This window comes from Cervus canadensis, chromosome 3 (assembly GCF_019320065.1).
Source record: "Cervus canadensis isolate Bull #8, Minnesota chromosome 3, ASM1932006v1, whole genome shotgun sequence".
NCBI lineage: Eukaryota > Metazoa > Chordata > Mammalia > Artiodactyla > Cervidae > Cervus > Cervus canadensis.
Window position 1 is genome coordinate 37,962,823 of NC_057388.1, and position 13,521 is coordinate 37,976,343.

Consider the following 13,521-nt stretch of genomic DNA (forward strand, 5'->3'; position numbering starts at 1 on the left):
TGATAGCATGTTCTTCACAAGACATTATTGTGAAATGTCCAATTTCTATGTGAAAATGTTTTTCTCAGAACAGCAGTCAAATTAATCTGTCCATATACATTAGCGTCATGGATACAATGGCAGTAGTAGTCACACTCAAATTTCTATCCTTCCCAATTTCTGTCCCACCCTCAAATCCTGTTTTCCTGATGCCCTCAGAGGGTCATCTTTTCAGATCCCTCTTCTCTATCTGACCAGCAGCATCCAGGGTGCTTCATCAAGTATTATCAGCAGCACTAAGAAGTCACCCTTCTCAGTAGTTCACCCTTAAGTACTATGTCCTGCTGAATGGGTTTGGGCCTTTTCAATTAATAATATGATGCATTTTTAAAAATTCCCTTCAGAAAATTTCAAATTTTAAATCAAATATTCGCCCCTTTGTTTATATTCCTATTCACTGGATAAGTGTTAACATTAATCTGTTCTTGAACCCTTGACTCTGTAACATAACAGGGAAGGAATAGTTTGTGGCCTTATCAGGAAATGTTGGCTTAAACCCTTGTACACACTTGAAAACAATGAGATTATTCACCAAGATACTTAAACATGTGAACCTTAGTAGATTTTTAGGGAAAGCACATTTGGAAAACATCCTTGACTTATTATCAGCTTGCTTAATGTGTATATTCAGTATTTGAATTTTGGGGACTAATTTGTCATCAATTTCAGTAACACACCCTTCTTTCTGGGCTTTTTTATTTGTCTGTTTTCCCATGTTAGCATGGAATAAATAATTTCCCTCAGACATTCTTCATAAGGAGCATTTTCCTACAGGAAAGCTGGGGACAAGTCAATATTAATCTTCTCTGCTTAACTTGCTCTCCTCAAATCTCTACATGTGTGAAATGTCTTTATTTCAAACATCAGCTTGAGGTAAAGATTTTACCACCATTTCCTCACAAAGTTGACTTCAGAGGTGAGTGCTGGCTATGTGTTTGTTATTCAAAAGTAATAAGGATTGATGGAAATCTCTACTACTAAAAATGATCTAATGGAGCAGTTTTCTTAAGTCTTGGAAGCCTAAAATCGTTGCTCAACTGTGTATTTAATTCGCTTTCTGCCTTCCAGAGTCATCCTCATTAGTTGTAAAAGCCTTATCGATAATTTGCAGCCAAATATTATAGCTCCAGAGCAATATTCTTTCCTTTTAAGGTTAATGGCTTTTCGTTTAATCACTTATCCATCCAATAGCAAAACACACCGAGATGTGTTTTGGTATTGTGTATGGTATTGTGCTACTCCTGTGCGAAAAATGGTGAATAAAAGGCCAAAGCTGTGCTCTCAATGTCTTCTTGTTTTGTGAAGGGAGACAAACACTATTTAATAAATCATATTATAAAGAAGTAGGATAAATAATGAAGGAAAGTTTTATTGTGATAAGCTAGACTCAAAGGTCAGAGATGTTTCCCTAATATACATATGCATTTAAATGTATAGATGTGTACATATACACACACACACACTGTATGTATTTGTTTATATTAACATATTTATGTATATATATACATGCATATGAGTTTACATCTATATATTGTATGCATTTGTTTATATGTGTATGTAGGTATAAATGGATATATGCAGATGTTGTTTATGTATATAAGTGTTGGTCGCTCAGTCATACCTGACTCTTAGCAACCCCAAGGACTGAGCCCTCTGTCCATTGAATTCAGTCCATGCAAGGCCCGTCTGTCCTTGAAATTCTCCAGGCAAGAATACTGGAGTGGGTAGCCACTGCCTTTTCCTAGGGATCTTCCCAACCCAGGAATTGAAACTGGGTCTCCTGTACTGCAGGCAGATTCTTTACCATCTGAGCCAACACTAAAGCCCCATTTATGTACTGCCATAAACAGTGATCGATGAGGGTGAACTTTGAAGGAATTTACACTGTGATAAGGTGAGAGGTCAGAGAGGTTTCCCTAATATTTTTGTATGTACTCTTCCCTATATAATATGTATATTATTGAGATGTCTTAAATAGTGCTTGTCTGCCTTCAGTAAACAATAAGATTCTTGAGAGCACTTTATTTACCATTTAGTTCTACTACACCTAAATATATGATATATATGTACATATATGTATGTATACATATATATATGATAGATTATATATAATACATATAATATAGATCACACACACAAATATCTAAAAATGAATTGCTTTTAAGTGGCAAAGAATTAAGAAAGCATTCAAAGGTAAGGATCCACCGCTGTAAGGAAGTGGCGCGGACGGGAAGGAGCACCGTGGAGACCAGTGTGACTGGATGAGAGAGGTTAAGGAAGGATAATAGGAGACGAGACAGAAGGGTTGGGGGAGAGTGGACTATTACAAGGATTTGTAGCGATTTATCCTGAGAACAATGGGAAGACTTTGAAAAATTTTAATCTAGAGAGACACATGGGTGGATCTGAATTACATTTAAGAACAAGCTCTCTGATAGTTTCATTATTAATGGATTAAAGAGAGGTAAGGATAGATGTGGGGAAACCAGCAAGGCAATTATTACTGACCTTAATGATAAGATCCTTAAATGGAGGAAAAAACATGGATTTGTGAAATGCATAGGTAAAATCAACAGATTTTGGTGGTGGTGGTATATGAGGAAAAGGGAAGAAGAATAATTGAGAAACTATTTAAACTGAAGCTCTCTAATTATTCTACCCCCTAACATGAACATTTACTCTTCAGATAATGTATGAGAACAAATATAGCTCAATGATTGGCATATTTCAGCTGGTGCTGGGAAATTTCATTTTCCATAAAATTTCATTTATTCCATAAAATGGAATTCCATAAAATTCCAAAAAATTTCCATAAAACTCAATTTATATAATATAAAAGATTATATAAATGGATAAGTGAGGGAGTGCCAGTGGGTAGAATGTTAATAGGAGTGAATGCTTCTTGCAATGTATCTTTTTTTGTTTGGGTCATCATACAAAGTTTCCTCAAGGCTGTGGCAAGGAGAGTCACAAACACTGCTTGATACCTTAAGAGACTAGGAAGTACAGGGAAATGATGGATTCTCATGGAGACAGGTCCAAAGGGAAATGAATGAACCTAGTATTAAAAGGAATAATTTTTCAGTGACTTAGAAATTGTTCAAGTGTCTTGCACACATCTGGCTCTGTGTATAGGAGCTTGTAATCTAATGGAAACTTGAGTCCCCCTGGACCAAGAGCAAATAATATCCACAGGACATAAAGTCCTTCTAGCACAACAAAACAACAGACTAGTAGCCAATTATGGTAGCAGCCAAGCAGATGTCTCACTGGTTTTTAAATCAGACACAGCTTTGTTATAATTACTACTTAACTTGCTGCAGCACTATCTGTTTATGAAATTTTGTTTTGATGTTATCACATGATAATCAGCTAATAATCAGACAATTCTTATGTACTTTCTTGGTGAGTGATTATACAAACAGTATCTCGTGTCTTGTAGCTCTGTTTTCTTTAGAATAGGGGAAGATTAAGCAGGACAATACTGAGGCTGAGCAAAATGTTCTAACAAAACTCTAGAACCAAAATGTCCAGCCTTTAGATCATACTTCAAATAGGATTCCTCTGTGCATACATTTTTCATATAAAGATCAAATATCCATGTTCTTGATTGTCCTTTCCCTGTCCATGTTTGTGTTTCCTTTGCTCTATCTGCATTCTAAATACAGGAGTCTTCTAAATTCCTGTCCTATCCATTCTTTTTTCTTCCTATTTCTTCTCTTTCTTGGCAATATGTGCTACTGTCGGGGCTCAATTTATCACCTCTGCACAGTTAATCCCCAAATCTATTTTTTTACCCCTAAATTCTACCCTAATGATAAATTTACTTGGTATTTTTGAGAATTCTCTATACACTAGTAACATATATTAACTCATTTAATTTTTTTTAAAACTGGATATAAAACAAACATTTACCATTTTAGAAGTTTAAATGAATGTTTAGTAAAATTAAGTAACTTAATTCACAGTGACAATGCTCTGAGTAGCCAGATTTGGGCTCAGATGACTCCAGGCCTTAAGCCCTTAAACTCTGTGCTGTGATTGACTCACTGTGATATAATTGTTCATCAGCCTTTCATGGACATCTCCACCCTGCTGCCTTAACACACCTCCCCTTCCCTATCTCTACACCTCTACCTCCCGCCACCCAGCTTGAAACTGGTCCCCTTACACTGAATCATCTTCCAATTCCTAACAACTCTAACTTCGTCGTATATTTTCCATTTGTCTCCCATGTTTTGTTTTCACTGCCTCTACTGAAGTCAGATTTCCATCACCACCTACCTTTAACCATTGCCATGGTCCCCTAATTGGTTTCCCTGCATGCAGAATTACCGCCCTCTCATTTATGCTTCCCACTCATTTTAGGGTAATCTTTCTAAAACACAAATTTGATTTTATGATTTATTTATTTAAAATAAAACATTAATAGTACCCATTTCCATTAACAGTACAGAATGGACTTTAAACCCCTTAGACCAACACTGAAGATTTTTAATTACTATTTCTGTTCCTGCATTCTGTTCCATTTCATTCTTCAATGAAATGGTCTCATTTTCAAATGTCTACATAAATGCCACTCTCTAAATTCAATGATCCTTAGCATGGTGTGTACACGGAAATCTCTAAAACATATAACATATTCGTTCTTCATCCTAGACTATTTAATTGAAATTAATGAATACTTTCATGTTTAAAAATTACTGTTAGTGCTACTATTGGTCTATGTGGTTAATTCGTACAAATGAAAGGAACCACTTGTTCAAAATACTTTAATGTACTTTACCAGAAAATTATCATTATGTATCTACATATATTTTATATTACATGATATATAATATTATCACATACACAATGTGAATGACATCATTTAGTATTGTTTAGTGTACAAGTATTACCATATTCAGCAGTGGTCTTCCTTTAAGAGTCAATGAACAAATCTCCTCTCTTCTCTCTGTGGTTTATTCAATTCTCCTTTAGCCAACAAAAACTCTTCCTGAACTGACCTCCCAGATTATTATATATGATTTACTTCCCTGTAAATTTAAATCTTGTTTTATCAAACTTAGTATATGTATTTAATCTCTGATTGAATTCAGGGATTATTCATTTAATCTAGTCCACTGTTTCTATCTACTAACCAATCATTTAATAAATGGATTTCATATGAATCATAGTTTTAGAAAGAAAGATCTCTGATATACAGATCTGGTAGTTTTATTGATTTATTTCCTTATATCTATTTCTAGAAGGTACTTAAAGCAACAATACACAACAGATAATGAATGAAGATGTGAAACAAAGAGAAAACATAAAGGAGGGGAGATGAATTTCGCCTAAAACCTTAGCTGAGGCACATTGGTTCACTCAAGCCAAGCCCAAGCTTGGTGTCTCCTGGCAGCCACAACCACAAGGGAACTGTGATGTAAAGTTTTAAAACACTCATTATAAATGAAAACTTAGCAGTCCTTCAGAAGGCATCAGATTTCTTCATGAACCAAATCTTAAGATAACTTTATTACTGGATCCTTAAAAGAGACATTAAAATGGACAGTGTTTTCAAAGAGTTCTAACAACTGGTTCAGAAGTAGAAACTAGTCTTCAAATGTTGGGAATCTAAAAGACCTCATCTGGTTAGCGGTTAATCTCTCCTCTATCTTTAACTCTTACTATGTTGTAGTTCATTCTCTGTGTTCATACCACACTGGCCCTACTGGAACACGCCAAACTACATCCTGCCTCTGGACTTTCTCTTGACCTAAAACCCTCTTCTCCCAGGTATTTTTGTGCGGGTTCTGCTCCCCTCTTCATTCATCTTCTCTGCTCAAATATTCTCTCTCTAGGGCCCAATGTATTTAAGAAACAATCTCTCTTCATATTCTATCTTCTAACTCCACGCTACTGCTTTATTATGCTACCTTATTTTATCATATATTTGTTTGGTATTTTTAAAATCTTTAAAATACACCGTATGAAGATGTAAAGTCCTTGGGGCCGGGGAATTTTTATTGTCAAGTTCACTTCTTGCAATATTCCACATTGCTTAGAAGAGTATCCAACACACAGAAAGCATGCCAGAAATATTTGCAGACTAGCTGAATATACTATTTTTATATATTTATTTATGGCATTAACCTTCAACTGAAATGTTTAGGGAGCTTCCCTGGTGGCTCAGTGGTAAAGAATCCACCTGCCACGCAGGAGATGCAGGTTCGATCACTGGTAGGAAGAGCCCCTGGAGAAAGAAATGGCAACCTGTTCCAGTATTCTTGCCTGGGAAATCCTATGAACAGAGGAGCCTGGCTGGCTACAGTCCATAGATGGGGGTTGCAAGAGTTGGACACTACTTAGCGACTGAAACAACAACAAAATGTTTGAGATTTAACATTCAACCCTTAATTCCATGAAAGAATTTCTGTAGGGAATGCAAAGTCTTTAGTCTAAGAAATAGCTTTCTGGTTATTTGTTTTGATATAGGAAACAATGTGAATCAATGGAACAAAAAAAATATACCAAAAGAAACCAAAACCCTACCATATTGACTTCCCATTTCACAAACTGAGTGTGAAAGATGCAACTGAATTTGGATATATGAGGATTACACAGAGGAAAGCTGGGAAGAAATACTAACTTCTAAGATTTGTATCTTTCTCCTGAGCATTTCAACACAGGTTGAAACCACATGTATACTACATGCAGGCTGAAACTACCCTCAAAGTAGAGCAAGTAGAGAATGGTATGAAAAACTTTGCGTAAGGACTACTGCATAGGTAGGTATATTAGTGACACTGACATACCTATTATTTTTATAATTAACTTGTGCTCAAAGACTTTTGGTAGAATGCCTTTCCTAAGGGCCTCTACCTAATAAGTGGCAGTTTTAAAAATTCAAACCAGGTCTGTCTGGTTTTACAATTAGTTTCTTTTCTAACAAATTTTGCTCTCCCCTCCTTCTTTCATGTATTCATCTACTGATTTATTTATACAACAAATGTCTGAGTGAATGTAAATATTAATTTATTGTATTCAGTTTTTAATTGTTTTTCATCACCTAACATTTCCAAACCTTTTGAAACCTGTGACCCATTTTAATAATTATATACCTACAGCCAGTCATGTTAAAATTGTATTCATTTTTAATAATATGAGGTAGAGTCAGATTTCTTACAATTTTAGGAAATTATTAAGGATTGTGTATTCTTTAATATAGCCATATAGAAAAATAAATTTGATTTTTTTATACTAACAAGGAAATTTTACTTCCAGATAATTAATAAGAAGCTTAATTTGTTAATGAATAAATTAAAACTTTAATGTGTTTTGTTTCACTGCCAAACACATAGTGAACAGTGTTTTGAAATTTAACAAGTTTTCTATCAGAAAACATGGACAAAAACCCTTTCCTTCACTGTTACTTGAATTCTGCATTTCACAGTTTTAAACTATGTATTTTTTTATATTTATAGTGCTTAATTTCTTAATTATGGGAGAAGAAAGAAGGTCAGAGGCCACTTTTTAAAAACACTTCTCCATCGATAACACTATTTGCATGTGACTTGCTTTTGTACCTAACAAACAAAAGATTAAATTTAATACATGTGACACTATATATTCTTTCTGGATACTGACCTTGAATTTCCAGACACAACTCTTTCTGCTTTATTGAAATCTGAAATACCTGAATGCAATTTTCAAACCTGATATAGATGGTGTTGGTGCAAATTTATACATATACAAGTTTCTTTACTTCTACTTTCACCTATGGTTTTTAATACCCTTAATTCTTTCAATATCTTTAGTCAATGCTTTATAAAATAATTTTAAAAATAAGAATAATGGTAGTATACAACTGAATAGAATTTAAAGCTTTTCCTGTAACTGGCAGTGTTCATCTTTGATAAATTGAATGCATATCATTTGACAATCTTTAAGACCTCAAATGTTTTTTTTTTTCTCTTTTATGCAGTTTTATTTCAAACTGATTTTTAAAGTTGAAATTGAAACATGTATTTACTATTTTTATTGTTGTTAATTCTTGAATATTTTTAAATCAGTGGTTGGAAAAACTGCTTTATAGAAATAATGGCTAGTTATAAAATAATAAAATATGCATAAACAATTTGCTTTGAGATCTCAGAGAGACATGAAGAAATGCAGAGGTAGCAGGTTATTAAGCTTTGAAAAATGAGTAGGATTTACAAAGTGCAAAAAGAGAAAAAAGGGCTTCTAGGTAGAGCACACATTGTTAATAAAAATTCTGAGGCCCTTAAAGGTGTGGGATTTGTACAGAAATAGACAGGCAATCAATGTGCCTGAAGTTCTGCCAACTCAACGAATAGGAAATAATTTTTAAATGGGGAAGAAAGAAAAGAAAGCCTGTATGTTTGCTGATCACAGAAAAATCAATAGTTGAATGCTTGATCAAACTATGCATTCAGTAGGGACTGTGGTGATATGGAAGATTTATGAAAGAGGCCAGCAGAATTTCATCTCTGCATTATCTTGTCTCATACTTTCCCTTTGCTTTGCTATTTTTTGTTTGTTTTACTTTGCTATTTTTAACTCCCCTTACTTGCTTTGAAAATTTTAAGTATCTAAGGATAGTAATAACATAGAATGATATTCAGACATCTGTACTACATGCCCTGATATTACTATTATTATTATCCTAAATTTTGCTTTCCACTACTCTCCATGATCTTCTATTCTCTTATTCATATATTGGCCTTCAACTGCCAAATTTCTGTTTTGTTGTTGTTGTTGTTGTTTACCTTAGAACTTGTCAACTACAAATTGGCACTTGCCCATCAACTACAAATGGACACTTGCCAATAGCATTTGCCAGCAACTGAACAACAAGCATTTGCCATCTACCTGTGCTGCTGCAGCTGCTGACCTTTGACACTCTGAGAAGGGAATTCAGGGTGGAGAGCGAGGCACTCTGTGCTCCAGGGAAACTGTCTTTAGATAGTTTGATGTTTTCAGGAACTGATTTCATGATCCCAATCCTTGCATCTCCTCTTATCTAGGAAAACACTAAATCCCTTCATGGTGACATCAGTTCCTTGTGACTAGCAGAACACGTTTTGTAAAATGAGTGCTTGATTGCAATGAACTCCCCCTTCACCAAAATCTTATATATTGACCTTTCCTCACTGATTCTTTGGAGAAGTGTCTCAGAGCTATCTGAGGTGCCGTCTCCTGGGCTGCAGTCCTCATTTTGCCCCAAATAAAACTTAACTTGCAACTTTCATGTTGTGCATCTTTTTAGCTGACAAACTCTAAGCATATCAACTGATTATTCTTTGCCGCATCATTTTCTGGTATCACCTAGGTACATGTAAACAACATTTTTATTTTAGTGAATAGCTTATAACAATTTACTACTACAGGAAGATAAGAGATAGCCATATCAAGTCCATGCATCTTATTACTGAGTTCAGATTATATCACTGATCCTGTCCATGATTCAGCTGGTGACTCAGCAAGTAGCCAGAAATCAGTCATAATTGTAAGTATATAATAAGGAGAAACAGTTTTGTCATAAAGCCTAAAGATTTAATAATAATATTATATAAAAGGATGTTTTTATATTTTTGTGTGAGGTAAAGTTCAAATTAACTGTTTAGTAATTGCATAACAGATCACAATAGTCTCTTTTATTAAAACAATAATGAAAACCTGTTTGTTTTCATTTATCATCTCATACATTATGAAAGTATGTTTGCTGATCATAACTAATATCAAATTTTGGCACTTTAGTAATAAATTCCTGAAAGATGTGAGCTAACTTCAGTTTTAACTTTTGCCTTTTCATTTGTATGTAAGTTACCTAGATGACACCAATAACAGCTTTCTGTTCTTTATTTCATGTATCTCTGGTGATGTTTTTATTTCACTTTTTTCCTAGAAGTTATGTGCTTTATTTTTGATTTTTCAAGCACAATGGGTAGATTGACTAAATTACACCCAGTACTCAAAGCAGACCACTCTCTACACTTGTTTATGGTGTTAAAATGACGTAATGCAGCAGTAATCATTCTGCCTGAATGGAGGCCAGGTCAAATTATATTTGAAAGTACACAGATACAAATGGGAAATCTTAAGGAACAGCTGTAGATTTACTACATGGCTGTTAGTTCAAAGAGATAAAATATAAAAGCCAAAGCACAGAAGACTAACTGGGTCATTGTTTGAGGAATGGAAACTAAATGGAGCCACCCACAGTAGCCATGGCGCTGGGGAAGCTTTTTGTTTTGTGATCCTACCAGTTTTGTTAATGCATCCTTTCCACAATAGCTCATTCAGCTGTGCATCTGATGTAAATCAATAGTATGTTTTTTAACCCCAGACCCCCTGCAACCTATCCTTGGGTGGCTTTTTGTTCTGAGACTCATCATGACTCTGGAACTTTAGAATAGTTTTTCTTTAATGTTCTCCTCAGTATTTCAACAGCTAGCACAGAGAGTAGGCTTCCCTGGTGCCTCAGAGGTTAAAACATCTGCCTGCAATGCAGGAGACCTGGGTTTGATCCCTGGGTTGGGAAGATCCCCTGGAAAAGGAAATGGCAACCCCCTCCAGTATTCTTGCAGAGTGGCGATACACCCAAATGGGACCTATCCTGCATTTCTCAGTGACCAAAGACACCAGAAATTAAAAACTTTATGTGGTCTGCTGGGCGTAAGTGTCACAAACCTGCCGGCAAGCAGCTGCTGAGAAAATGCTGAACGTGCAATAATGTAATTTCTTTCCTTTTAAGTACTGTGCTCAGTCATGTCTGACTCTTTGTGACCTATGGACTGTAGTCTGCCAGGCTTCTCTGTCCATGGGATTTCCCAGGCAAGAATACTGGAGTGGGTTGCCATTTCCTACTCCAGGGGATCTTCCCAACACAGGGATCAAATCCATGTCTCTTGCATCTCCTGCACTGACAGTTTAAAATAATCTGATTTGTGTGGAGGTGGAGGTGGAGGGTTGTTAGAGGGTCTGAGGCCTTCACTGAGAATATAGGTTATTATTCCCAATGGAATTAAAAAAAAAAAACAAAAAAAAAAACCAGTAGAAAGCACTGCTAAGTCACTGTATCTAATTACTAGCATAGATTTAAATTTAGAATATGTGAGAAATTAGTCTGTATTGCTGGCATCTGAACTCTGCTGCTCAGCTAAAACAGTCTGTGAAAGTTAGTCCTATTTGCTCATTTCCAATCTGTGTTCATGACATTCATCCCACTCTGAAAACTTCTTTGATTTTAGCCTTAAGCTTCATCACCTGATGCAGTGCTCATATAGGTATTTTGCCTGGAATATTGAGCTCATCTTTTTCATAGGATTTTTGCTTAGGCTCATGCCATCCAGTCCCATCACTTAATGGGAAATAGATGGGGAAACAGTGGAAATAGTGGCTGACTTTATTTTTCTGGGCTCCAAAATCACTGCAGATGGTAATTGCAGCCATGAAATTAAAAGACTCTTACTCCTTGGAAGGAAAGTTATGACCAACCTAGACAGCATATTGAAAAGCAGAGACATTACTTTGCCAACAAAGGTCCGTCTAGCCAAGGCTATGGTTTTTCCAGTGGTCATATATGGATGTAAGAGTTGTACTATAAAGAAAGCTGAGCACTGAAGAATTGATGCTTTTGAACTGTGGTATTGGAGAAGACTCTTGAGAGTCTCTAGGACTGCAACGAGATCCAACCAGTCTATCCTAAAGGAAATAAGTCCTGAATATTCACTGGAAGGACTGATGCTGAAGCTGAAACTCCAATACTTTGGCCACCTGATGCGAAGAGCTGACTCATTTGAAAAGAACCTGCTGCTGGGAAAATTCAGGGCAGGAGGAGAAGGGGACGACAGAGGATGAGATGGTTGGATGGCATCACCGACTCAATGGACATGGGTTTGGGTGGACTCTGGGAGTTGGTGATGGACAGGGAGGCCTCGCATGCTGCAGTTCATGGGGTCACAAAGAGTCAGACACGACTGAGCGACTGAACTGAACTGAACTGATCGGCAAATAGGGCTGTCTAGATTTTTGGGTGGGAAACTTTCAATGAGCTCTTTAAGTGAAAGTGAAAGTCACTCAGTGGTGTCTGATTCTTTGCAACCCCATGGATTATACAGCCCATGGAATTCTCTATGCCAGAATTCTAGAGTGGGTAGCCTTTTCCCTTCTCTCGGTCTTCTCCCTAAACAGTCAGATGGTGCTTCAAATGATCAGCCTATGTACAGTTTGGTTTTAAAAATAAGCTCTAGATAGATACCTGAATTCATTTATCACCTATTAAAATGCATTTCAAAAGAGATGTGAGTATTTAAAAACATTTTAAGAATTTGTTTACAACTGTGTGTATGTCTATAAAGTTACTTGATGGCAAAATCAAATTGGTTTCCTCTGAGTTGTGAATTGGCATTTATGCATAGCAAACGACATTTAAGGACTGTTTCCCTAGTGACATGATTCCTTAACGTAGTTTCAGTTAGATTTCAAAGAAGTTAGCCTTCATCCCTAAAATACAGCATCTACTTAAAAAAAAAAAAAAGATACTGTCTTGTCGTTTTTTTTCTTTTGGAAATGTCCTGATTCTAAATCTAGAGAGTTCTTAAGAAATAATGTAGTTTTTTAGACAAAAACATTGTGTAACCACTTGTATTGAGATTTAGATAAAATATAAGACTCAAGCATTCAACACATTTGAAAATTAAATGACAACTCGATTGAGATTTATTGACATCTTCTGAAGGAGACTTTTGAAAAGCTGGAGCGGGGGAAACAAAATATATACTTGTAAATGTTATTTTATTGTCAAAAGAACCAAAAGTGCTTTCCATGTAATGGGAGCCCTTGACAATGAAACAGTTCTGAATCAGGAGGTTTGGGCATGCTTATAATGGGAGTGTGACCCTCCCACTTGACGATGTCTGAGCATAGGCCACTTACCCTCTCTAATGGTTAATTTTATCAATTGTAAAACACAACAGAAAGATAACTTATAGGACCTAAGCAATTTGGCTTTTATAGCAGCTAATGTAATCCTGACTGTCTTTTGATGGTGCATATATTTGATCACATCTATCAAAATTTACATCAAAGAAGCATAGTGAATGACACTGTCAGTAGTTTTTTTTCCTATTAAATGATATACTTAATATATGTCACTTAAATATAAAGGATATATTTAATATATTCATTAAATACTAAGCTGTGGAAATAGTCATATCCTAAAAAAAAATGTATTAAAAGTCATCTGAATATTAAAGTCACATAAGAATACAAACTGGAATATTTCCCTGCAGCTTTTCTCCTTCTACATTAAGATTACAGTTAAACAAGTTGTGAGACTGTTGTCTGTTTTTTTCTTGGCCTCATCTGTTATAGCCATACCCTCTGCTTGTTTCTTTTTTTTCCTTTCCTTTTCCACTTTTCTCTGAGAGCTTCCTTCCTTGTCCCTGAGACACTATTTCAGGCTTCCAGCTCAAG